Consider the following 27,444-nt stretch of genomic DNA (forward strand, 5'->3'; position numbering starts at 1 on the left):
GAAGTTCAAAGTTGCAATTTCCAGTCCTTTGAAACTGAAAATTCCTACTGTACCATAAAAAGGCAAAATAAAACTTTAACTCTCTCCCCCTTCCAATCAGTTTTAAAACCACTCCAGCTAATAACCAGCTACTGATTCATTTATACTTTAAAAGAATCGAGAGAAAGTTGCTTAAATAGTAGGACCAGGATGTAGATATTGCATTTTAGAATTGAGACAGGATAAGAATTTCAGCCAGTTGCACAGATTAATGTAAAGAAAATTTCAGTGACTAATAATCCTGCAAAAGTATAATTTATCCTATTAATATTGGGGTATTCCTGTCTTTATATTCAAATTTACGAAAAACAGAGACGTCTTAACAGTTGTTCCATAAAACTATCTTTTCAACACCAACATTCTTTTTTTTTGGGGGGGGGGCTACACAATGGGGTTAAGTGACTTGCCCAGGGTCACACAGCTGGTGTTACGTGTCTGAGGCTGGATTTGAGCTCACGTCCTCCTGAATCCACTGCGCCACCTATCAGCCCCAACACCAACATTCTTCTGGTAATGCTATAAACCAAGAAATCTTTACAAAAATCAAAATTGTGGGTTACTGCAAATGAAAATGTAGAGAACCCACCGCCAGTGCACAAAAGTAGGGTGAGTACATTACTAAAGAAAACAGACTTCAAGAAGCTGAGTAAAGGACAACAAAGAGATGTATGGCTAGAAAATGTAGTGAATCGTGGCCATATAGATGGACAGCCTTTGTATTATGTTAATATCCTCAATATGATTAAAAGCCTTAGAGGAAGCTCCTTAGGATTTTGGTTAGATCTCCTTCGGAAGACTTACAGGGCAGATATGAATAAGAGCTGCATACGATGAGAAGGCATGGATAAGTTACAATCCGGACTCATCATCTGGAAAGAGTACTTGTTGTATTTAATAAGATCACAGGTTCATTGAGATACTTCATAGATAGTAGAAAAATCAATCCAAACTAGTATTAAGTATATTTGCAGAAATATTTTACAAGTACTGCATTAAGCTTACTCACTTACGTTAGAATCCAAGCTGCTACCATAGTCATTAGGATCAAAAGAATCTCTCAGGGTGAAATTCTCTGTGGACACACACTCCAAAACAGTATTACAGATTCCATTTCAAACTCTGCAGCCAGTTTCTCTACAATCTAAGCTCTACTTACTGTGCCATCACCCTTCCCTACTGCCTACAATTCAACTGATCTCATTTTCCCCTCTTCCTCCACTGTATTAGTTTCCTTAAGGGCATCTTATCTCATTATCTTAGATGTAACCTAGTGAGAACAGGACTCCAAATTAGAAAGACCTGAGTTAAAATCCAGATTCATTTTGCTAGCAGTGTGACCCTGGGTAAGTTACTTAAACTGTCTCAGTCTGTTTCACTGTAAAATGAGAATAGTAATAGCCCCGGCTTCAAAAGGTTTTCACAAGGATCAAATGAGATAACAAGCCAGTTGAAATTTTTCTTCCAATAAGCCTGTATTTCTCCTGAGGACACAATATTCCCTATAAACGTCTCCACAGGAGACCTTTCCTCCCACTAACCTCAATATACAAAGCCAAAAGGAGAGGTTCCCCATTGCCAAACCATTCTTCCTTTGAAGGCCATGCTATGTACATCGGACATTTTCTCCACTCTAGTTATCACCTGACAACCTCCAAGGTCACTCTTCCAACTTTCTCCTGGGTCTCAGGTTTTCTTCATAAGCCCTACATCATCCATGGGACTTTCAATATTCATGTTTTTGAACTCTCCAACATTCTGAACAGATATTCTTCAATTTCCTTAATGTAATCATCTTTTATTCCACTTCAGCTACATACCAGTAAAGTCACACCTTAGACCAGCTGTATCAAACTCATACTTCCCAATTACATTTTAATCTAGGGCAGCAGAGACTTCTGCCTTAGACTGCACTATCTCACAAAACATCACCAACCACCTTCACAATTAACTTGGAAATTCCACTTCTGAAGCACACCATCCTATTTGTCTACTTACAGTGCTCTCTAAGCCTGTAAAGCAGCATGGCATAGTGGAAAGAGTGCTGGACTCTGAGTTAAGCAAGATTCCAATATTTACTACCTGTGTAATGGTGGGCAATGCACTCAGCCTTACCTGTAAAATAGAAATACAACTTTCACAACTTACTTCACAGGCCTACTTTGAGGAAAGGGACACACACACACACACACACACATATATATTCATACACATATATATACACATGTCACATTAATTGAGCCATTTTTATGAGTCAAATATTGGAGATAAAAATATAAGAGTCCCTGCTCCAAGAAGCTTACATTTTAATGGGGGAGACAGCACATATAGAGGATTAACAGCTAAGGAAAGGCTGGGAAATCAATGGGTTGTGAGCAGAACAAAAGGGAAGTCTACTAATATCACCCTTTCAAGAGGCAATATTAGTGCTGATTTGATTACAGTCCTCTGAGAAAATAAAAGGGTGAGGGGAGTGGGTAAGTAGAAGGTGACAGGGTAGAAAACAGCTGGATAAAGCTGGAAATGCATAGTTAACAAGAAATTCAGAGCTTACTGGCTTAGCAATTCCTAAGCATGGTGTGTGAAGTTCCAGTTTGGAAGTCAAGGTAGAAAGCAGCAAGGTAAAAAATGGATAGATCTAGTTAAAATGAGGTTGCAAGGTTTCAGGGAGTTCAAAGTTGAGCTATATAAACGTAAGCTATTATTACTCACCAAGTCCACTGTAGTCATCCCTTATCACCTTTACTTTGATTCAACCTATATCCATACCCCAACTTCTAGCCCAGTCTGCCACTTCAGCCATTCACTAAGATTCAACTTACAATGCACCCAAGAACATGTCGGTCCTACAACCCTCTTCAGTCTCTGGCTTGCCTAAATGCTGGGTACTCCTACCCTATCTGATTTCTCTGGAAAATCATGAAATGTTATTTCACTTTCTATAAATTTGTGAAGACAATCTGAAGTGGCCTCTTACTGATTGATCATCTTTCTAATGTACTTTTTAAACTCAGGCAGCAGTGCCTTTTTAAAAAATTTACTTTTTTTCAATTAATAAAATGCACTTTCTCTCCCTTCCACTTCAGCCCCAACCTCCCATTGAAAAAGAAAAGGAAAATCCTTGTAACAAATATGCAAGATCAAATTCTCACATCTACCCCATCCAAAAAATGTGTCTTGATTTGTACCCTGAGTCCATTAAGTCTCTGTCATAGTTGATCATTATTTTAATTGGAATTCTTAAGTATTTTGAAGCTGTTTGTTTTTACAATGTTGTACAGTATAAATTGTTCTTCTGGTTTTGTTTACTTCACTATCAGTTTACAAATGTTTCCCCTATTAGAATGTAAGTGCCTCATTCTCTATCTTATCTTTTTATGTTTCTCTTGACTCCAGTGTTTAAAGTTTTTTCCATAAATAAGGAATCCTTGAAAGTCCTTTTTTTCATTAAAGGTATATTCCCCCCCCCCCATAGGATCATATTCAGTTTGGCAAGCTAAGTTACTCTTCAATGTAAACCTGTATCTTTTGATTTAGGGGATATATTCTAAATTCCACAAATTCCTAAATCTTGTGTGATCCTCAGTACTTGAATTCCTTCTTTCTGGCCTGCATATTTTTCCTTTGATCTGAAAGTTCTGGACTTTGGTTATACAATTCCTGGGGGTTTTCATTTTGGGGTTTCAGAAAATGACTTGTGGATTCTATTTCTACTGTGCCGTTTGTTTCTATGAGATATGCACATTTTTATGATTTCTGTGAATATGATGTCAGTTTTTTTTTTAGGGGAGTGGTGGTGGTCATAGTTTACTGGCAATAATCTTAATAACAATGAACATTTATGTAGTGCTTACTGTGTGCCAGTCACTGTGCTGAGCACTTCACAAATATAATCTCTTCTAATCTTCATAAACACCCAGGGAAGTAGATGCTACTATTATCCTCATTTTACAGATAAGGAAACTGAGACAACCACAGGTTAAGTGACTTGCTTAGGGTCACACTGCTAGGTAGGATCTGAACTTCAGTCTTAATGACTCCAAGCCCAATAACCCTGTCCACTGCAGCACCAGGTAGACCAATGATTTTTAAAATTATCTCTCCTTGAATTTTTTTTTTCCAGATGAGGTTTTTTTTTTGGAGATACCTTACTTCTATTCCCCCACACCCCTCCAATCTTTGGCTTTGTTTTAATATTTTTTGTTTTTTCATGAGACATTAACACTTAAAATAAGAAACAACAACAACAACAACAACAACAACAAAACTTTGCTGTGTTACTTCCAGGAATTCTAGTGTCCAAACTGTAATTTTTCTTTGAGGCTTTGCTGTTGGATGTTTTGGAGATATTACCTTCTAGGTTTGTGTCTTGGGTGCAACTTTCACGCTATAAGAATCATGATGGAAGTTTCTGGTTTGTTCATTCTTCCAGTGTTACTTTCCAACTTCAAGCTTTGTGTTAGGACCAGACTCTGATGAACATTTTTTCAAGGAATGTCTGGGTCCTGTTAGGTATTCTAGGTAATTTTCTTGGGTCTTGCTGCTTTCTCCTGGTTGAGTGTGTGTTACTCATGGATATCAGAGGACCTACAAGTTTCAGTGTGTCAAGTCAGCCCCCCTCTGCTGGGATGTCTTTTTGCCCTAGTGCACAGCAAGCTCCTGGTTAGATATCATCTAATGGAACTGATCGTATAGTGCAAGTCTGATCATGATACCCTCCATTCAACCAACTCCAGTGACTCCCTATTGCCTCTAAGATCAAATATAAAATACTCCGCCTGGCTTATAAATCTCTCCATAACTTGGGCCCCTTCTTCTGAAATACTTTCTTATGAACCCTCTCCACCCCATCCATCCCCCAAAATAAGGTTGGGTAACTTTCCTTATGAAATAATCTTAATATGTACCTTCTTTGCTGAAAAAGAGAATGGAACACATAGAGAATCTCAAATTTGTAAGGGACCTCAGAGATCATTTAGTTGAACAACTATCTGTGGAATCCCTTGTACAACACTCTGACATACACATTCATCAAACCTCCACTTGAAGATCTCCAATGTTGGAGATCTTTTTTGGCAGCCTCTTATTATGATTACCTTATTTAACTACTAAGAAGCTAAAATTTTCTTCTGCCTTCCACCCAATGCTACTAACACTGAAATCTGGAGTTAAAAAAAAATTGGTGTTGTGGAAATACTGAATTTTAAGAAAAACGAGTTCAAACACCAGCTCTTTTTCTTAATTGTGACATGCTAGACATATCACTTAATCTCATTGGGCCTTAGTTTCCTTATCGGTAAAATGAAGGAATTATCCTAGGTGATCTTTAGGGTTTATTTCAGTTTTAAATGATCTTGAGCAAAATCCTTCTTTCAAAGGAAAATTCCCCAAATACTTGAAGAGAGTTATCATGAACTCCTAATTCTTCTCCAGATAAAAAAGTCTGAGTTTCTTCAACCTATTTATATGATAGTTTCAAGACCCCTCCACCATCCAAATAAAAAAGTCCGCGTTTCTTCAACCTATTTATATGATAGCTTCAAGACCCCTCCACCATCCTGGTCATTCTTCTCAGAATATATTTTAGCTTGTCAATGACCTTCCCAGTATGAGGCACCCAGAACTACACATGATATTCCAAATGTGGTATAATCTGGGAAAAAGTAGAAATAACCTCTTTCCTTTTGAATATTTTTTGAAATGAATCCTCAAGTTGTATTAGCTTTTTTGACTGTCATATAACACAAAAAGTCACTGATGCCTCATCTTAACAAGTTCTTGAAGGCTACGGTAGTAAAATGCATGCAAGTCTTCTGGCAGGTCCTACAATATTAGAAACTGTCTAGACAATAGAAGGCTTGACTTCTGAGAATCAGCCTAAGCACAGAATGAATGAAAAAAGCACTGGCTTATTAAGCACTATGTCACTAACTATAGTAGAAAGTCACAAGAAAAGAGAACACCCAGGAGTAGAATTTGACTAGGATATAAAGTGTGTGAAAGGAGAATAATAGGAAATAAGTTTGAAAAGGTTAGTTGGATGACTGAATAGCACTACTGCCTCATAAACTGAAAAGTAGTTGGGGGGGAGGGGGAGGAGTACAGAGAGACTGATTATTAGCAAGAGATTTAGTTAACACAGATCATCCTGAAACCCTATGTAGATGGAGCAGAAATGAATGCAAAATGGAACAGATCAATTGGCATTTTGAGGCCATCAATCTACACTGGAGATTGTAGCTAAATTATCATATTTCCCTACTGTGAGAAAAAGAGGCAATGGCACACACAGGAAAACTAATATTAGGAGAAAGGGATGGAATCAATACAGCAAAATAACAGGAAAAAGTACAGACATCCCAGCTCCATGCCCCCTACCTCTACCTCTCTAACAAAGATATAAAAAATATACCACACCAAATACTAATCAGGAAATCCAAGGGAAAAAAAAATTAGTAAGTCATTTCCCCAGCCCAGATCAACAGAGGGAAAGAGTCAGAAAGACCTACTATTGATACTGGAGATGTGGTATGGTCAGGAGTCTGTAAAGGATTGTCTCAGTGCACAGGGACTGAAAGAAGTCAGAGCTACACAGTGGAGCAGGAAAAGGTCCCAGGAGTCCCTGAACTAGCACATGGTGCCAGAATCGGTGCCACCTGGCAGCTCTGTCACTTAATACCCAGGCACAGGTCATAAGTCCGGGGTAGACTGAGGAGGGGGCCTAGAGGTAGGGGATTAGAATAGCCATGCTTGTGAGGTCCAGTTATATACTGAATAATGAATAAGTTCAGAAGCCAAGAGGAATTGTGAAGCTCTGACCCCAGAAGCAGAGAATGGCCTTAGTTCTAGTCTCTAGCCCTGGATCAAGCATTCAGTGAAATAACATGGACAGGAGTCCCAGACCAAAAGTATACTGGAAGTCCCAATCAAAGAAAAGGCAAAGAGTTCTTGCTCAGACCTAAACCTGAGTCAGGAACCTGAAGACCTCAGACCACAAGTGCAGTGAACAGAATCTGTACCAGATCATATCACTTTCAGAGTACTGGAAGTCTGCAGGGCCTAGCAGGAGCTGCCCCTGAAATCCAGGAATAATATTATATTCAATACTCAAGAAAGTAGCAAAAGGACCCAGAGGACAGAAGTTCAACCTCGAAATCTCCCCAAATGTTTGTAGACTCCACGCTTAATGGAAAGTCTAAAGTCAAGAAGTAGGCCAAAAGAATGAGCAAAAAACAAAACTAAGCAAGATTCCTACCAAAAAGAGGAATTATGATACCAGAGAAGCTGAAGACACAATCTCAGAAAAAAGAAAATGACTTCAAAACATCTACGAGCAAAGCCTTAAAGAAAAATCATAGCTTGAACACAAACCCAATCATAAATCCTAGAAGAAATAAAGCCAGGGTTTTTTTTTTAAATTGTTTAAAAATGATTTTTAAAACAAAATGAGAACAGCTGAGGGAAAAAAATGGCTAAACAAATGAAGCTATGGAAGAAACATATGAAAAGAGAATTAGCAGCTTGGAACAGGTACAAAACCTGATCTAAGAAAATAACAACCTGACCATTAGAATCAATCAAGTAGAGTGGCTAATGACTCAATATTTAAAAAAAAAAAATCAAAACAGAGTCGAAAGAAAAAAAAATTCCAAGAAAATATAAGCTATATCATAGTAAAAAACAGTTAACTTGGAAAACAGGTAATTCCCAGGAATATTAAAGCTACAATCTAGATTTCCCAGATCAAAGGAAAAATGCCTCAAAAGACAAAAAGGATTCAAGCTTCAGTCAGAATCACACAAGATTTAGCAGCTTCCATTATAAGGGATCAGAGAACTTGTAATACTATATTCCAGAAGGCAAAAGATCCAGGTTTACTACAAGAATAACTTACCAAGCAAAAACTGAGTATAATCCCAGAGGATGAAAAAGGGACTTTTCACACAATAGTGGGATTCTATGCACTCTTAAAAACAAAAACAAAAACCAGAGTTGAACAGAAAATTGGATATAGAAACCTAGGAATCAAGAGACACATAAAAAGATAAATATGAGAGTGCAATCCCAAGAGACTGAACATAGATAAATTGCTTACATTCTCATATGGGGAAATAATACATGTATCCCCTAAGAACTCTATCATAATCAGGGATCAGGGAAGGACTATAATTAGAATGAGTGTCTTGGAATAAATGTTATATTTCGACAACGTGTAGAGAATATAAAGGGAGGGGAAAGGGAATAATATGCTTGTTGCAGGGAGAGAAGAAGAAGAATTGGGGAAATTATTTCACAAATGGGGTACACAAGTAGAAGTTTATACAATAAGGATAAGGAAGTAGAGATATGTATAAGAACACTTGAAATCTCATTCTCATCTGAACTGGTTGAAAGAGAGAAGAATGCATATATATACATAAACACACTGGGTACAGAAATATATTTCATTCAATAGGGAAATAGTAGGTAAAGGTAAAGAGAAGAATAAGAAAGAGGGAAGGAGCAGTCAGACATGTGTGTGAGGAACCTAATGACGGGGTGGAGAAAAAAAAGGAAATGATAAGAATGTAGGGAAATACACGATGAACAATCACAACTGTAAATGTGAATGAGATGAACTCACTCATAAAACGGATACAGACAGCATTAAACAGTACTGGAAATCCAACAATACGCTGTTTACAAAAAACACATGAAACAAAGCTATACACAGAGTCAAAATAAGAGGCTAGAACAGAATATTATGCTTCAGCTGAAGTAAAAAAGGAAGAGAGAGGTCTGTTTCCCCCCACCCACACCCTGCCAACGGGTCTGCCTCCAGAACACAGGTGTTGTGAAAACCATCACTAAACCTCCACAAAAATGGACAAGGAAAAGACTCACGTTGTCATCATTGGATATATAGACTCTGGTAAATCTACCACTACTGACCACCACATCTAAAAATGCAGTAGAATTGATAAGAGAACCATTGAGAAGTTTGAGAAGGAGGCTGCTGATGAGAAAGGGCTCCTTTAAATATACCTGGATATGGGATAAGCTGAAGGCTGAACGTGAGAATGTGGAAATCTGAGACCAGCCAGTACTATGTGACCATTACTGATGCTCCAGGATACAGAGATTTTATCAAGAACTTGACTACAGGCACATATCAGGCTGACTGTGCAGTCCTGATTGTTGCTGCTGGTGTTGGTGAATTTGCAGCTGGTATCTCAAAAAATGGGCAGACCCATAAGCATGCCCTTCTAGCATACATACTTGGTGTAAAACAACTGATTGTTGGTATAAACAAAATGGATTCCACTGAGCCCCCCTACAGCCAGAAGAGATATGAAGAAATTGTGAAGGAAGTCAGTACCATATTAAGAAAAGAGGTTACAACCGTGACACAGTAGCTTTTGTGGCAATTTCAGGTTGGAACGGTAACAACATGCTGGAGCCAAGCTCTAATATACTTTGGTTCAAGGGATGGAAAGTCACTTGTAAGGATGGCAATGCTAATGGAACTACATTACTTGAAGCTCTGCACTGCATCCAGCCACCAACTTGTCCAACTGACAAACCCCCTTTATCTACCCCTCCAAGATGTCTACAAGATTGGTGGTATTGATACTGTACCTACTGGGCAAGTGGAAACTGTGTTCTAAAACCAGGCAAGGTGGTCACCTTTGCCCCAGTTGATGTTACAACTGAAGTAAAGTCTGTTGAAATGCAACATGAAGCTTTGAGTGAGGCTCTGTTGGGGATAACATTGGTTTCAACGTCAAGAACATGTTTGTCAAAGATGTCTGCCATGGTAATGTGGCTGGTGATAACAAGAATGACCCACCTGTGGAGGCAGCTGGCTTCACTGCACAGGTCATTATCCTGAACCATCCAAGCCAGATCAGTGCTGGTTACACTGTTCTGGATTGTCACACTGCTCACACTGCTTGCAAGTTTGCTGAACTGAAGGAGATTGATTGTTGAGGTAAGAAGCTGGAAGATGACCCTAAATTCCTGAAATCTGGTGACACTGCCATCCTTGAACATGGTTCCAGACAAGCCCGTGGGTGTGGAGAGCTTCTCTGATTATCTGCCTCTGGGTTGTTTTGCTGTTTGTGATATGAGGCAGATTGTTGTAGTTGGTGTCATCAAGGTAGTTGACAAGAAGGCTGCTGGAGCTGCCAAGGTCACAAAAATCTGCCCAGAAGGCTAAATGAATATTCTGTACAATACCTGCCACCCCGTCTTAATCAATGGTGGAAGAACAGTTGCAGAACTGTTTATCTCAACTGGCCATTTAAGTTTAATAGTAAAAGACTGGTTAATGATTACAATGCATTGTAAAAGCTTCAGGAGAAAAGGAATGTTTTTGTGGATCATATGTTTCATGGCAGTTTTAAGTTACTAGTTCTTAAAATCAGTAAATTTTAAATGCAAACAACTTGATCAAAAATCTGTCACAGAATTTTGAGACCATTAAAACAATTTAATGCAACCCCCCCAAAAAAACCCAAAACAAACACAAAAAAGGAGCAATCAATCTCAGACAAAGCACTAAGCAAAAATAGGCCTAACGAAGAGATAAAAAGGGAAATTACAGTTTGCTAAAAGGTATCATAGACAATGAACTAATATCAATACCAAGTACGTAGGCCCTGAAATGGCACAGCATCTAAATTCTTTAAGGAAAAGTCAAAAGAGTTACTGGGAGAAATAGTAAAACTATAATAGTGGGGGCCTCAATTTACCTCTCAGACCTAGATAAATCTAACAACAACAACAACAAAATAAAAACAAAAACAAAAAAGAAATGAAGGTCCTGAAGAGAAATTTGGAAAAGTTAGATATGATAAACCCCTGGAGAATACTGAATGGGAATAGAAAGAATAAACCTATTGCTCAGTTTGCATGATATCTTCACAAAAAACTCACCATGTACTAAGACATTAAAGCTTTCTATGTTAAATGAATCTTTTACCAATCATAATGTAACAAAAGATATTCAATAAAGGGCCTTTGAAGCAAAGATTTCAAAACTAACTTAATTCTAGAGAATGGGTAGATCAAAGAATAAATTACAGAATCAATTAATAATTTCATTAAAGATAATGAGACCATTATACCAAAAATTTTAGAATGCAGCTATAACAGTACTTAGGGTGAAACTATCCCTTCACCAATAAAAGAGAGAAGGAATAGATTAACAAATTGGGCATACAACTAAAAAAAACCCCCAAAACTAGAAAACTAACAAATACCAAAAGGATTAACAAAATTTAAAGAAAAAAAGCAAGAGAGAAATAGAGAGAGAGAGTGAGAGAGAGAGAGAGAGAGAGAGAGAGAGAGAGAGAGAGAGAAAGAAACCCATTGGGTAAATAAAATTAGGATCCTGTTTTTGGGAAAAAAAAACAATAATAAAAATACATAATAAGCCAATAGCTAACTTGATTTTTAAAAAAAAATCCAGGGCAGCTAGGTGGAACAGTGGATAGAGCACCAGCACTGCAGTTAGGAGGACTTGTGTTCAAATTTGGCCTCAGGCACTTGATACTTACTAGCTGCTCGACCCTGGGCAAGTCACTTAACTCCAACTGCCTTGCCAAAACAACCCCCCCCCCCCAAATTGCTAGTATAAAAAATGGAAAAGGTAAATCCACAATAAAGAAGAAATAAATTATTAGCAGCTATTTCACCCAATATATGCCACTAAAACTGACAAACTAAATGAAATAGATGATTGTTCACAAAAATATAAATTGCCCAGATGAATAGAACCAGAAAGAACAGAGAAATAATCCTATTTTTGAAAAAGAAATTGAACAAGCCATAAATGAACTCCTAAAGACAGTGTAAGGGAGGAGGAACTAATCAAGCAAATGTATGAAACAGTTAAAGAACAACTAATTCCAACATAAACTATGTGAAAAAAATTGGAAAAGAAGGAGCCCTACCCATGTCTAAAATGAGGGTCAAAACAAGGAAAAACTATTGATTAATAAACCTAATGAATGATGCAAAAAAAAAGAAAGAAAGAAAGAAAGAAAACATTAGCATGGAGACTACAGAAACATAACATAAAGATGATACATTATAACCTGGCTGGATTTATACCAGGAATGCAAGACTGGTTCAACATTAGGGAAATTATAAACCTAAGTGACCATATTAAGAATAAATCCAATCAAACCTGTATAATTACATCAATAGATGCAGAAAAAAGCTTTTGAAGATGAAACACTGACTCCTGTTTAAAGGGGAAAAAACACCAAGATGCACAGGAATAAAATGGAGCTTTCCTTAAAATGATGAGTAGAATCCATCTAAAACCAAAATCAAATATTATCTGTAACAGGGAAAAGCTTACAGCTCTTTCCTATAAGATTGGGAGTCAAAGCAATGATGTTCATCATCCCCATTATTATTCAATACAGTGCTAGAAATCCTAGCTATAGCAATGAGACAAGAAAAAGAAATGAATGGGAAAAAGCACAGGCAAAGAGGAAACAAAATGATCATTTTTTGTAGATGATACAATGGTTAACTCAGAAAACTCAGAGTCAACTAAAAACTAATTAAAAGAATTAACAATGCTGGTCAAGTTGCAGGCTATAAAATAAATCCACACAAATTATTAGCATTTCTGTTTATTAGCAAACAACATCCAGTAGGAAGAGACAGAAAAATCCCATTTAAAATAACTACAGATAACATAAAATACTTGGGAGGCTATCTGTCAAAATATATACAGGAACTAAATAAATATATTTACAAAACACTATACAAATAAATGCAGATTTATATAATTGAAGAAATGAGACTCATGAGTAGGTCGAGTCACTATGACAAAAATAACAATACCACCAAAAATTAATTTGCTTATTCAGTGATATACCAGTCAAACTACCAAAAGATTACTTTATATAGCTAGAAAAAAATATTAACAACATTCATCTAGAGGAACAAAAGGTCAACAATATCAAGATAATCAACGAAAAAAAGAAGAGAAAGAAAGGGGTTTAGTACCAGATCTCAACTTATACTACAAAGTCATTATCATCAAAACAATTTGACACTGAGTAAGAAATAGAGAGGAAAATGGTATAGATTAGGCACAATATGCAGAACAAATGAGTTCTGTGGTCCAGTGTTTGACAAATCCAAATATTACAGCTACTGGGGTTAAGAATTCACTATTTGACCAAATTGTTGGGAAAACTGAAAAGCAGCCCAGCTAAAACTAGATATAAACCAATGTCCCATGTGCAAGATAAGTTCCAAGTGGGTCCACGATTTAGAACAAAGGATGACATTATAAACAAATTAGAAGAGCGTGGAAGAAATTAACTGTTAGATCGATGGATGGGAAAGAATTCACAAAATCAGAGAGAATTTTATAGGAGATAAAATGGACAATTTTGATTATATACAACTAAAAAGTTTGTGTACAAGAAAAATCAATTAGCTAACATTAGAAGAGAAATAGGAAACTTTTTTCATTTTATTCATTCTCTTTCATATTTTAACAACTTTTTTTATTCACTTAAAAAAATCTTTGCAGGTATTTTCTCTGATAAAGGTCTTAATTCAAAGATATATAGGAAACGGATTCAAATTTATGAAAGCCATTCCCTGATAGGTTTTCAGAGCAAATAATCCAAGCTATCAATAGTCATGTAAAAAAATGCTCTAAATTGCCCAGGTTCTCAAAATCTGGTCTGTTTAGCATCACAAATAGCACAGACTCATTAAGAATCTTGCCCACCCCAACTGGAATTTTAATAAACTATCTGGACTGAAAGAAGGCTTGAGTGGTAGAATTCTTTTGAGGCAGACATGCACCCTTTGCCCTTGCAGTTTGGGGTTCCCTAGACCACAACACATGGTTCCCTGACCAGGGAAAAGCATGTAATCTCAAGCTCTTCTCCAGCCAAGACTGGAAGGTATGTAAGCCTTGCCTTTCTATCCTTTTCTCACTCTGCAGTTGGGGTCACTCTCCAAGTACCTGGGAGGGCTTGGAGGTACTTTTCAGGCCTGAAGCTCTTAAGATTCCATTTGGGTCAGACAGTTAGAAAGCTGTCTCAGACCCTGACCAATGCTCTCGATCCAGCAGTTCAGTTCAAGACCACGGACCTGAGCACACCTTTTGCTGCATAGGGGATGGACGTCCTTTCTGGTAGCACAAGTTCAATTCTCTCAACTCTCTAGGACGCTACAGAATTGGGATAACTGCAGGTGCCCTTTTGGTTTCTTGAGGCTTCCTCCCTCCCTCTACACCCTTCATGGAGGGACTTCCTGTCCCCATGCCCATGCCTGAAGGATCCCCCTTCCCTTCTGGCCTTATGGTCACTGGATGATCACACAACTTCCCTGAGATTTGTCCCTAGGTTAGAATTGGAAAAAGCTAGGTTTCCAAGACCTTGAAAAGAAAAGCTAGAGGACCAAGAAAATTTCTTAAGATACTTCTTCCTGTAGTTGTGGCTCTGACCAGGCTAAGGCTACAGTGAAAAGTTAGAACAGCTAAAAACATCTTAGCAGATTCTGAAGGTTTTGTCACTGATCATTGAGGAGTTTTGGAACATCTCCTTATAATCCCAGTCACTCCCTTCCCTTGAGTCAAGAGGGTATCTCATTGTGGGGACTGCAAACAGCCTCAGGTTTTTCTGTTAACCCCTCTCATCCCACCTCAGATTAGAGAAGAGTTTCACTCTTTCTCCCCCACCTGGCAAAAGGAAAGAGGAGGGGAGAGGCAGTAGTTATGGGCAATGTACCTGGGCCCTGGGGCAACTTGTAGACCAACCAGAAAGCCTGGTCCAGCACATCCTGCTCACACCTCCCCTAGCACCAGTGGGGAGAAAGAGAAGGGGGATGGGTCAAGGTAAAGAAGCCAGTCCGAGTCTTCCACACTTGGTATGCCAGTCCATCCTTCTATCAATAATTTTTATATGATGTGGAAATGTAATTGATGTCATCTGAAGATTACAGCTAAAATTGTAAGACTTTTGGTTATTGTTTCAATGCTAAAACCTAAAACTGGTAATTGATTAGTATGTGTATGGAAAGGAGGGGATGAGGTGAAAGCCTTATCCAGATTGGTTTTGCCCATTCAGAGCAACCCTCTGGGCTAGTTAAAAGGCCACAGCCCAAAGCAGCTCTAAGAATAGACAGGAAGCTCCTCTTCTGGGGTCCCTGTAGATCCCCCTTTATTTTGTAAGCTTGCCAAAAAGCTAGTTTGGGTTATGGAGTTCCTAAACAATGAACTTTGGTTGCTGAGAATTTGCAAGTACACAGAAATGATCTCTAACGTTTGGCTTTTATACCAGGGGAAATTCAAATTTAAGATGTTAAGCCTGGAAAATTTTTCCCTCAGCTGATCAGTGAAACTTGCTGTTTGAGGTAAAAGCTCATAGGACCATAACTGATTTTATTTTGAGTTGTCTGGTGGATCATAAAAATCAATCCATAATCAATAGTCAATATCCACCATCTGAGAGAAATGCCACAAGCTACTCAGTGAGAATGTGACTTACATGGAGGTCTGCATAGAGAAAAGCTGAGAGGACAATTTTAGCCTCAGCCTAAGATAGGATCCTCCTGATTCAGTTTCTCCATTGTGTTCCTTTGAAAAGGAAGGTTACAAGAAGCATGAAAAGGTTAAACAGGAAAGAGAAATCTTAAAGGACTTATTAAAGTTGAACTGTTTACATTTCTAGATAGAAAGATGATATTTGTAACTCATGAGACCTTTGTCAGTATTAGGGTAGCTGGAGGGAAAAAAAAATATGGATAAATAGATAGAGGGCACATGGTGAGCTGAAGATGGAGAGGTGATATCTAAAAAATAAAATTAAGTGGTGAGAGAGGATTATACTGGGAGAAGGAGAAAGGGAAGGCAGAATGGGATAAATTATCTCATATAAAACAGACAAGAAAAAGTTTTTGGTGTGGAGGGGGAATGGGAGAAGGTGAGAGGGAATGAGCGAATCTTACTCTCATCAGATTTGGCTTAAGGAGGGAATAACATTTAACTGGGTATGGAAATCTATTTTACCCTACAGGAAAATAGGGAGAAAGGGGATAAGAAGGGAAGGACAGAAAGGGGGAAGGGGTAATTAGAAGCAAACACTTCTAAGGAAGGACAGGGTCAAAAGAGAAAATAGAATAAACGGGGGGTGGGGTGGGAGGCAGGGGGGGATAAGATGAAGGGAAATATAGTTTTTAACAACATGACTATTATGGAAGTGTTTTGCAAGACTACACATGTATAACCTGTATCAAGTTGCTTGACTTCTCAATGAGGGTGGGCGGGGAGGGAGGAAGGGAGAAAATTTGGAACCCAAAGCTTTAAAAACAAATGTTAAAAATTGTTTTCACATGCAACTGGGAAATAAGATATACAGGCAATGGGGTATAGAAATCCTGCCCTACAGGAAAATAGAAGGGGAATGGGATAAGAGAAGGAGGTGGGGGTGATAGAAGGAAGAGCAGATTAGGGGAAGAAGTATTCAGAATGCACACTGTCTTGGGGTAGGGGAAGGGGCGAGATGGGGAAAAAATTTGGAACTCAAAATCTTGTGAAAATGAATGCTGAAAACTAAAATAAATAAATAAATAAATGATGAAGGGGAAAAAAAGAAAAGGAAGGTTACCCATCTGGCCATAGGTAGAACTGATACTGTATGGTTGGAAAACTGTGAATTATCTTAATTCTAAGGACATTTTATCCTGTCATACTTGGGATTAATCTTGTTCCTGCTTTTTTATCCTTCTACAGCACATTTCTATAATCAGAGCAAATGGTCAGTAAAAGATAAGCACAATGCAATTGTGTGAGACCTTACTGTTTTGACCCAAATGTGTAGTCATTCCATAATCCAAATTACTGAAATTAAATCAGAAACATCTTCAGTTTAGTTTGGGGAAGAGAATTTCAGTGCAATCAATTTTTTTAGAGGGAGATAACCTATTTGACCTAGTCATTACTTAAGTATCCTCCCAAATTTTTTGTTATAATTGGATTAAAAGTCAGTCTCTGGCAAATTCACTGAACCCAGAGGTAGAAAACCTCTACCTACAAAAGTGTTGTTACTTCCCAATAGCATCTGATCCTCCTAAAAGAATTGGAAACATAGTGGAAACTTGGGGAAGCAACAAGATTAAATAATCCTGTACTGTCAAAGGAAATTATTCTAATGGGGCTCTTGCTTTCTTTCTTTGTTTCCCCCCATTCTGACATCACTTTTATTTCTCTCTATATTTGGGCCCTATATATTGAACCAGCTTGTCAGACCTGCTTGTCAGATTTGTGTCTTCCAGACTACAGGCTACTCACCTACAATTGGTAGCAAACAGTGGATACCAGCCAATGTCCCCTCATTGCCTCCTGGATGCAACCTATGCTCAGTTCCAGTCAGCTTCCTCTCCGAGACCCCTTTGAGGCAGGGACAGGTCTTGCCCCTGGCCAGCAGGAAGCAGTTTCAGAAGTTAAGACCTTCACCCCTCACCCTAAAAGATTTTGGGTCCCACTTGAGGGAGGAATGATGGGGGATGGGATTCAAGCTGGATCCCTAAAAGGAAAATACCATGTCTTTGGGACGTGGACTCCAAAGCCCCTGAACCCAGATACCTGGTGTTTATCTGAGGCACCTGGCCCATCCGAATCAATAATCCTTTAAACTACCCTTTCATTGTGGCCCTCATTTTTTGCACCTGGCCCACCCCAGGTTACTTGCCGCTCCTAGATCACATCCACATCTTCCCACACTCTTTCTGTATACAAGTGTCAATCTCACATAAAAAAATATCAATCTTGCCCCCAATTAAATTGTTCAGATTCTTAAAATCTGGCCCACTTGTATTGGCTTCACAAATAACACAGACTCACTAGGAATCTCACCCACCCCAAATGGTGTTTTAATAAACTACCTGGACTGAAAAAAATGCTCTAAATTATTGATAATCAGAAAAATGCAAATGAAAACAACTCTGAGGTACCACCTCCTGGCTAAAGTGACAGGAAAGGAAAATGGCAAATGCTAGAGAGGATGTGGAAAAATAGGTACACTAATGTACTGTTGGTAGAACTGTGAACTAGTCCAATCATTCTGGAAAGCAGTATGAAACTATGCTCAAAAAGCCAGTAAACTGTACATACCCTATGTGTATACCTTAGAGATTAAAAAAAAGTTAAAGGATTCACATATACAAAATTATTAATAGCCTTTTTGTGATGTTAAAGAATTGGAAGCTGAAGGGGTACCCATCAATTGGAAAATGGCTGAATAAATTATGGTATATAAATATGATGGAATACTATTGTGTAGTAAGAAATGATTATGGGGATGGTTTCAGAGAAACCCAGGAAAACTTCCATGAACTTGTAGGAAGTGATCAGAACTAGGAGAACAATTTATATAATAACAACAAAACTGTAAAGGCAAACAACTTTGAAAGTCTCAGGAATTCTGATTAACATAATGACAAATCATAAATCCAGGACTGATGATGAAACAAGCTATCCATATCCAGATAGAGAGGTGATGGACGTGGAGCATAGACTGAGGCTTAGGCTTTTTGTTGCTGTCTTTGATTTCTGAATATGGCCAATGTAGGAATGTGTTTTGCTTGACTATACATATTTGTAATGGGATTTTTTGGAGGGGATATTGAATGAACAAGGAAGGAGGTGGTTATGAGACAATTTGGACCTGAAAATACAATAAAACTAAATTGAAATATAAAGTCAGGAGAAATGGCTAGACCTGATTTTAAAAAAATACACAGTTAAAATTTACCTTATAGATGACACTATTTTACAGGCACTCAGGGCTCCATCTTGGGCCTGTGTAAAGGAAGACAGTTTCTAGGAAGTGAGGTGACTATGCTCTGCCCTCATCAGACTTCATATGACATATTTTATTTGGTACTTGTCAACAAAGTTTTAAAGAAGGACATTCGATAAGACATTTGGAGAGTGTCCAAAATAAGGCAAAACTGATAATAAAGGGCCCCAAGTCTGGGAAGGAGCTGAGGATCTTTATTTAGCCCTAAGAAAAGAAAAACTTAGGGATATGAGACATCTTCAAGTGCTGTCATGTGGAAGAAGGATCAGACTTGTTCTGATTGGCCCCAGGACAGAAACAAAAACAATGGAGAGGCATCAAGTCTAATTAAACTCGATGTTAGGAAAAAACTTCTTAACAATTTAAGCTGTCTTAAAGTGAAATACACTGCTTCAAGAAGTGAAACACTGGCCCCTCCACCTTCCCGTGAGAAATTTTACTTTAGCTGAAAAGCTAAGGACCTAAGAGCATAACTACACATGACCAAAAATATTTTCCCAAATACTGACAATTTTAAAATATCTTGTCTAACAAGATTCAGTTTCATACTATATAAAAAAAACCATAAAAACTGATAAAAGAGCAACAAGCTGATGTCTTTATTCGGTTTAGCTTTAGAGGTTTTTAGGATAATTCTAAAGAAGCTTAGAAATTACTACCAATAGCCTTTCCAAAGAAAGTTCTGAAAAACGTTACTTTATAATAACAGCAGAGGGGCTCCCAATCAGCGTGCTTCCCATGAGGAAGCTGTGTAGTTATTTCAAGGAATTTGTAAATACATGTTCACATCAAGCACAGTACTGATGGTTTTAGTCTTTTAAAGGCTTTGCTGGTGTTTCAACAGGTACTAAAAAAAAAATTGTGAATTTCCTGGCTGACTCCTGGCTACATATTTGTTCTGAGTACCTAGAACTTGTCCAATAAAGTTGTGAAAAACCCCTTGCCTCTTCCCACAACATATATTTGCAGAAAGTGGGATTTTTTGCACTTGTTGCACTGGCATCTAAATAATGAAGCAATCTGGAGGAAATCAAATCTAAAATAGAAATTTTTATCTCATCAACCAAGCTTCCATTTTTTCAAATGTATTGGATGCCATTGTAAATGATAAAATTACACATTCACTCAAAAAGTCTTACTAACACAAAGTAGCTATCAGCATATATTTTCTCAATCAATACATAAGAGTACAACTCCTAGAAAAGAACCACTACCAAAAAAGCCTATTATGAGCTGAAAAAAATGGCACTAAACCATCCAAAAGGGCAGGTGAGTATTATAACCATTTCAGGGATGAGAAAATATATAATTGGACATCCTGATTTAAAAGGGGGTGGGGATCATAGTGAATGCACTAGATCTCAATGCATTATTTTGCCCACTAACCAGATTTCCAGAATCACACAATGGTAGAGATGGAAGAGACTTTAGAACTCATTTAGCTGAACCATCTCATTTTACAGATAAGGAAACTGAGGCCCAGAGAGATTAAGTGATTCACTGAAGATCACAAAAATAATCAGCAGCCCTCTTAATCTGGACCAACTTGGTGATCTATATGTCCTGGGTTGAGAAACTGAGCCATCCACCTTGGTGGATCTGATAACCTATCTCTGCTACTGCCACCATACTTTTTCAAGGCTTGCCACCAGCAACCCACACCACCTTTCCAGTAGCTTCCCTTTTTGACACACTATTGATACTGTGCATAGTTTCAGAGGGTTTATAGCTTCAGAAGGACAAAGTAAATGTGTATGTATACTAGGTTAAAGAAAACCTAACTGTATTTACCTAGTAAATTATGGGATGAACTTAAGTTTACTAATTTAGCATACTTAGGGCCCCAGAAGACCACATTCAAGCCTGACCCTGAAACAAAACTAACTCTTATCCCAAATACCCCCTCTACCAATTTGTTATTGGCTTGGTTGTTCTAGACAGAATCCATTCATCCATCTATAATTCTAGCCAAAGAGGAAGTTTTTCTGCTCAGTGGTGGGTTTTTTGAGTTTGAATCAAATAAATTCAACTATTAAGTGCTTACTATGTATGTGTATAACAATGGGGCCATTCCTATTTATTCACTGAGTAACCACCTCACTTGGAGAAAAGGGAAAAAGAAAAGTGATTTTTTACAAATTCGTAACACTCTTCTTTTCAATCACATATGCACCATGGCCAATTACAAATCATATCTCAGCCTTCTTCTCCTGTTCCTTCCCATTCTGTCCCATTTTCCTATCATTTATTTCATGCAATAAAATCCAATCTTCCTGGTGCCCTAACTTATCATATATGCCTAAGAAGGAAAATCTTTTCCTTTTTGTGAGGTTATATTTGGGATTGAGTTTCGGTGTCAATGGAAACCTGATGTAACTCCCCCTTCTTTTCCTTCTCAATTGAATTTATGTATCAGGAAAAAAGGGCAGGTGGGTGGCACAGTGATTAGAGGGCTGGACCTGGAATTAGGAAGACGATTCCTCCTGAGTTCAAATCTTACTAGCTGTGTGACCCTGGGCAAGTCACTTAACTCCGTTTGCCTCAGTTTCCCATTCTGTAAAATGAGATGGAAAAGGAAATGGCAAAGCACTCCTGTATCTTTGCAAAGAAAACCCCAAATGCAGCCACAAAGAGTTGAAAATGACTAAAAACTATGAACACCACCACCACCATCACCACCAGGAAACAACAACTCTAACTCTGTGTACATCTGAGCAAGCTACTAAGCCTCTATAAGTCTAAGTTTCCTTACCTGCAAAATGAGGATAATAGCACCTACCTCATACGGATGTTCTGAAGATCAAATTAAGAATATATATAAAATGCTTTGCAAACCTCAAAGCATTATATAAATGTGAGTTATTATTATTAAATTTGGCCCAATGTTCAATCCTACAATCACCTAGAATATTTGCTTTTCCTTATATCTTCATGTGACCTGCAAATAATAAGCATGCCAGCTAGAGTAGTATGTAAATTACTTGAAACAAAGTAAAGTAATTAAAATTAAACCTTACAACTTTTTGCATCTTCAAAACATTTTTTTAAAAATATGCACTATGTCCTTCTTTTGCTGCAATCACTTGTTTTGTATGATTTTGAATTGAGTTTATGAGATTTTGACACATTCTTAATTACTGACCACGAAACTATACGTTGATTACCTCGGATGTTAAGCACACATTAGACCAAATAGTCCATTTTTACAAGTCTATCCCTGATTACACCCTGTAGTTTTCAATGGGGTTTAAAAATCAGGTGAGCCCCCTTTGATAAATGTTTATCTTCACCTCTGGATGAATTTCTTAAATTTTCATGTCTTCTGTAGCATGGTACAAGGTCTTGTGGTTATAGTAAAATGTCATGTGGCATGGTACAAAGTAGTATTACATTATTCCATTTTCATTTGGGAGTTTCTGTAATTCCAGAACAATTCTGCTTCTCAGCATATCAATATATTTATAGGTGTTCATCATTCTTCCTAACAGGGATAAGACTTCCAAGCTCACTGAATATTAAAAAAAAAAAATCCTCCCAAATAGTTTTTTGGTTGATATATTACAATCTGAGGAAGATATGCAGATCTTAATAGGCTCATTGGAACTTCCAAAAATTAATTTCATTAATAAAAATTACCTTTTTCCAATCTTCAATATTCCAATCTTTGTAATATCTTGCCTATGACAAACATCTTTTCATCATAAGCACCAAGGTGTTTTGTTTTTACCTGTCTGTGTACTCTTCTTCCAACATCAAGAAGTGTTGGCTTTACTGTGGAAGAATCAATATCAAGCCTCTCCAGTTTCCAGGTAGTTCTTAAAGTCTTTGTTTTCTAATGATTTATTAGGCTATGCTACAGCAAATAGTTTGTCTCTTCTTGGTATTTTCTTTTCTGAAGGACATTCACTATGAAATCCTGTATTATAGTGAGCTTGAATGATCCTTGAAAAGACTGACTTCCCCATGCTAATAATATTCACCAAAATGACTCTAACAGTAATTAAAGTATTCTTTGAGAACTTTTATACATTTCTATAGAGGAATGCTCATTCTTTAAAAACATAACAAAAGAGAGTAACGACATACATGTATGGCATGATATCTAGCACTAAAAAAACCAGAGAGCTAAGGGTGGGAAATCAGCTCAATCCAGTTTCATCTGGTTAAAGTAAGAAGCTCTGAATTAGTCTAATATTAGAAACACACATGCATTACCATTACTGTCACAAAATGCAACATATCAAATTATTTTATGTCCTAAGTAATTAGGACATTACTATATGCCTCTATCCAAGCCACTGATAAATGTTGTGGTTAAACAGAAAAGGATTCAGGATAGAACCCTGGCACACTCCCTTGGATACTTCCAAGACAGTTTTCCTAATTGTGGGGCATTGAAGGAAGACACAAAAGCAAAGGCCAAAACTACTTGCCAGCTTTAAGTATAAATAATTCATAAACATACTTTTTTCAATGAAACAGCTGCTATAAAATTCAACAAAGGGTAGTATTTCAGTGAATTTAGTCCACCTGCTGGGGAGTGGCAAAAAGATCATATTGTGGCCCTGGGTGGTGGGCCTTAGCATGAAAGACAAGGGACAGGGGCATCCGTGGCTTTTCTCACTCACAACTCTCTCTTCTGCCTTTTCTCTGGCTCCGAGTTACAAGGGAATAGGAGGAAAAAGAGCTAAGCTTATGGCACAAAGCTAGGCCAAATCCCTATCATCACTTGAAAGCAGGTCAACAATAAGGCAACTTTTCCCTCGCCCCTGTACTCAGGTACTTAAATGTCCAACTACGACATGCCAAAACTTGCTCTATGAACTCACTGATTTGGACGTTCTGTGATGCAGATCACAAATCACTCATGTCTGCCCATCCAGTGTGTAGCTCTTGTCCTAGTCCTTCCATTAAGTTCACCACACGAGGTCCACCTAACATAATGGTTGCTTTTCTCTGTCCCAACACCTTCAGATTACTAGAAGACCCCTGACTGTCCACCTATCACGCCTTAGTTTTGCCACTAAGATCTCTTCTTGCTAACATGCATTTCCTTGATGTTCTGTTCTTCAAAGTTCTCCACTGGTTAAAAAACACATTGTATTCATATTTACCATAAGCCTTTCCATTGCCCTCAGTTTGATAATTATTTTTAAATCTTCAGAGACTGTTATATTCTATATCTTACTACCATACAACAATGGTAGAATGCCAATGTTAAAAAGACGGACCTTTTTTTAATGGAAGTTTGAGATCATTAAAGGAACTTTTCAATTTCCCTTAGACAATCTACTGCTACACTCTTCCTCTTTGACTTCAGGTTCCACTAATCCACCTACACTGTCTGTCTCAGAAATACATGCTGATGCAGATGCTTTACAGGCTGTCCAACCAAAGTGCTATCATAATCTGGACAACAGATATTCTGATACTTAGTCTTTTCCATGTCAATGATCAGGTCAAACTTTTGAGTGGGTACAAATCTGCTAAAAGTGGCCCTGCAGTGTCCCAGGTCTTGATCCAACCAGTACACAATCACTGGCAAACAAGATGATATAGCAAGGTTCAAAGTTGGGGAATGGTGGTGGTGGGGAGGGGAAAAGTTTGAAAGGGGGGGGAAGTGCAAGCATTTGAAGGGGAGGAGGCACTGTACAATTCCCCTTCACCTTTGAGAGGCAGAGCAGTACAACTGAAAGTGTGGGATTTAAAGTCAGAATACTTGGGGTTCAAAATATTGGCTCTGGGTTAATCACTTACTCATTGAAGACCTCAGTTTCCTTGGAGGGTTTGGACTAGATGATCCTGAAGATCCTTTCTATCACTAAATCTATGATCCTATGACAGTGAATGAATAGCAGCAATTTAATGTGTATTTAAGATTTCCTTAAACAATAAAAAATAAGTTCCTAAATTTATTAAGTAAAATAGAAGTGCTGAAAATTATTTGTTTGTTGCTTTATGAAAAGTGTATATGTGTATTGAGAAACGGCAATTTTTAAAAAAAGTGCACTGCCACATAAAGTTTGGAAACAAATTATTTCAAAATGGCACTGAACTATCAATGAGTATTATTTGAGCCTGGCTAGTCAACTAATCCCAAATCCATCCAACGGTTCTGGAGATTTTATTTTCCACAAGAACAGTATGAGAAACTTTATAAAATCCTTTGCTAAAATTTAGGTAAATCACGCCTACACCACTCTCCAGGTCTATCAGTGTAAAAATCCTGTTAAAAATGAAAATATGGTTAAATCTGGCATGACAGCTCTTTGTGATTGCCAACTTATTTTTGTAAAGAGTTCTTGCCTTAGGCATTCCCTAAGCTGAAGAAATCACAACTCTATACGGAAAGCAGTTAAAATGTTTTAAAATTACCTGGCTCTTAATTTTTTTGTCTGGTTTCTAGATTCAAAGCAGATTTATCAAATTCTCAAGGTTCTATGTAGAATCCATCAAATATTTACTAAATACCATGTGCAAAGCAATATGTTAAGCATTGTAAGGTACACAAAGCATAAAAGTTTGTTGACTAATTATTGAATATTGAATATCTAGATTAGGAAAAGGGTATACAGTAAGAATTAAATGTTAATTTGAGGAGGGGGGAGGATTGGGTTTCTCTATCTTGTGCAGACTTGGCACGGAAAGTCTTGACCCACTCATTTTCCAAACTGGGTCAGGTTGGTAGAGGGAGTTTTCTCTTCTTGGAATTTGGTGTTTTAATGAAATCATAGGCCCAGTCTCTATTCTTACTGACAACTTATTTCACATAGCAATACATGAAACAGTATGTAGAAGCACTTATCTGCTTTCATTTAAACCCAATAGCAACCCTATGACTTAGGTAGAGCATGTAGTATTAAGCTTCATTTTTAAATGAGAAAACAAGCTAAGAGAGTCTGAGATTCTTAGCTTACACATGGCTTTAGGGCAGAGCAGCAGACGTAAAGTAGAGAATTCCATTAATCAAACTCCTCCCAATGCCTTCCTTTATAAAGGGCAAAAAACCAGGGCTTACCTCATGTCACTTTGCATCTGTTTTTCTCCCTGATTTCAACTCTTTGGAACAAGATACCTATTAGCGTCCTGTTCTCTGCACTGCTCCCAGCTTTCCTGCCCCCTTTTGTGTATTGTCTCCCCCCATTATATTATAAGCTTCTCAAGGGGAGGGACTGTCTTTCTTTCTATAAATTATATCCCAGAGCTTACCACTGTGCCTAGCACAAAGTAGGCTCTTAATAAATGTTTACTGGATTGGACAGATAAAAATATATCTAAGCTTTCTCATCCAGTCACATTCTTGTCAAGATCTGCCCATAAATCTTCCACAAAGAATCTACCCAGTATGCTGGTGATTTTCTTTTATTTTAACATTTAACACATCCATTGCTCTCTATCAACATGTTATTCCTTGTTCTTGACACAACCAGCCCACCTTATGCCACTCTTTCTATGCCAAGAAGCTAATGATAGTTAGACATTAAGACTCAACTTAAATATTAACTCTTCCCTTCTCTAACTAGAGCAATCACTATATAAAGAGGACCCAGCAGGTTGTTCCCTTGCCATCTTCCTGGCACATACTCCAGCTCCCACTCTGGTATCCTAGGTGTCTGAGTACACCATATCTAGCCTGATCTAAAGTCTCCGCACTGCTCCCCCATTATCTTCATGCCAGGCTACCTCACTCTCCTCCCCTTTTAGACTGAGAATAGTAACCAAATCAACATTACCAATCCTAGAAAGGAAGTGTTAATCAATTGCCTTTAAGACTACTCACCTTTCCTAAAACTTCTTTAACCAGAACACCCCTCCCTGACCACCACTAATCTGTATGTGTTGTCATGTCCTATTAAAGGGAATTATAACCCTTTTTTTTTTGCATCATAGACTCCTTCAGCAGTCTGATGAAATCTATGGACTCCTTCTTGGAACAGTATTTTTAAGTGTATAAAAAAAACTACATAGGATTACAAGAAAACCAATTATACTGAAATATAGTTATCGAAATATTTTTTAAAACAAGTTAATAGGTGATAGGTTATAAACTCCTGCCCTAGTAGAATGTAAGCTCCTAAAAGGTAACGCTTGTTTTGCTTTTGTATTTGTATCCTCAGTGCAAGTGCTTAATACTTTTTCATTCACCTTTATATCTCTGGACTATATAGTAGGCTGAATTTCGTAAAACTACCTTATGACATCTCCTCTACTGTTGTCTTGCACCTACTTTCTTCTTTTAAAATAGTATTTTATTAAGGGCAGCTAGGTGGCACAGTGGATAGAGCACCAGCCCTGAAGTCAGGAGGACCCAAGCTCAAATCGGCATCAGACCAAACACTTGACACTTACTAGCTGTGTGACCCTTGGCAAGTCAACCCCAATTGCCTTTAAAAAAAAAAAAGTATATTGGGGCAGCTAGGTGGCACAGTGGATACGGCACTGGCCCTGGATTCAGGAGGACCTGAGTTCAAATCCAGCCTTAAACACAACACTGAAATAGCTTTGTGACTCTGGGCAAGTCTCTTAACCCCACTGCCTAACCCCCCCCAAATAGTATTTTATTTTTCCCCAATTACATGTTAAA

General features: G+C 37.8%; 1 protein-coding gene and 1 pseudogene across 2 annotated transcripts in view; one reads left to right on the forward strand and one right to left on the reverse strand.

The window, feature by feature from the left end:
- The window catches only part of ZNF292 (zinc finger protein 292), a 112,626-nt gene that overhangs the window by 71,405 nt on the left and 13,777 nt on the right, over positions 1–27,444 (reverse strand). The window lies entirely within an intron of this gene.
- LOC110200903 (elongation factor 1-alpha 1 pseudogene) lies at positions 8,848–10,259 on the forward strand (annotated as a pseudogene).

This window comes from Phascolarctos cinereus, unplaced genomic scaffold (assembly GCF_003287225.1).
Source record: "Phascolarctos cinereus isolate Bilbo 61053 unplaced genomic scaffold, phaCin_HiC Scaffold_5;HRSCAF=322, whole genome shotgun sequence".
Classification (NCBI taxonomy): Eukaryota; Metazoa; Chordata; class Mammalia; order Diprotodontia; family Phascolarctidae; genus Phascolarctos; species Phascolarctos cinereus.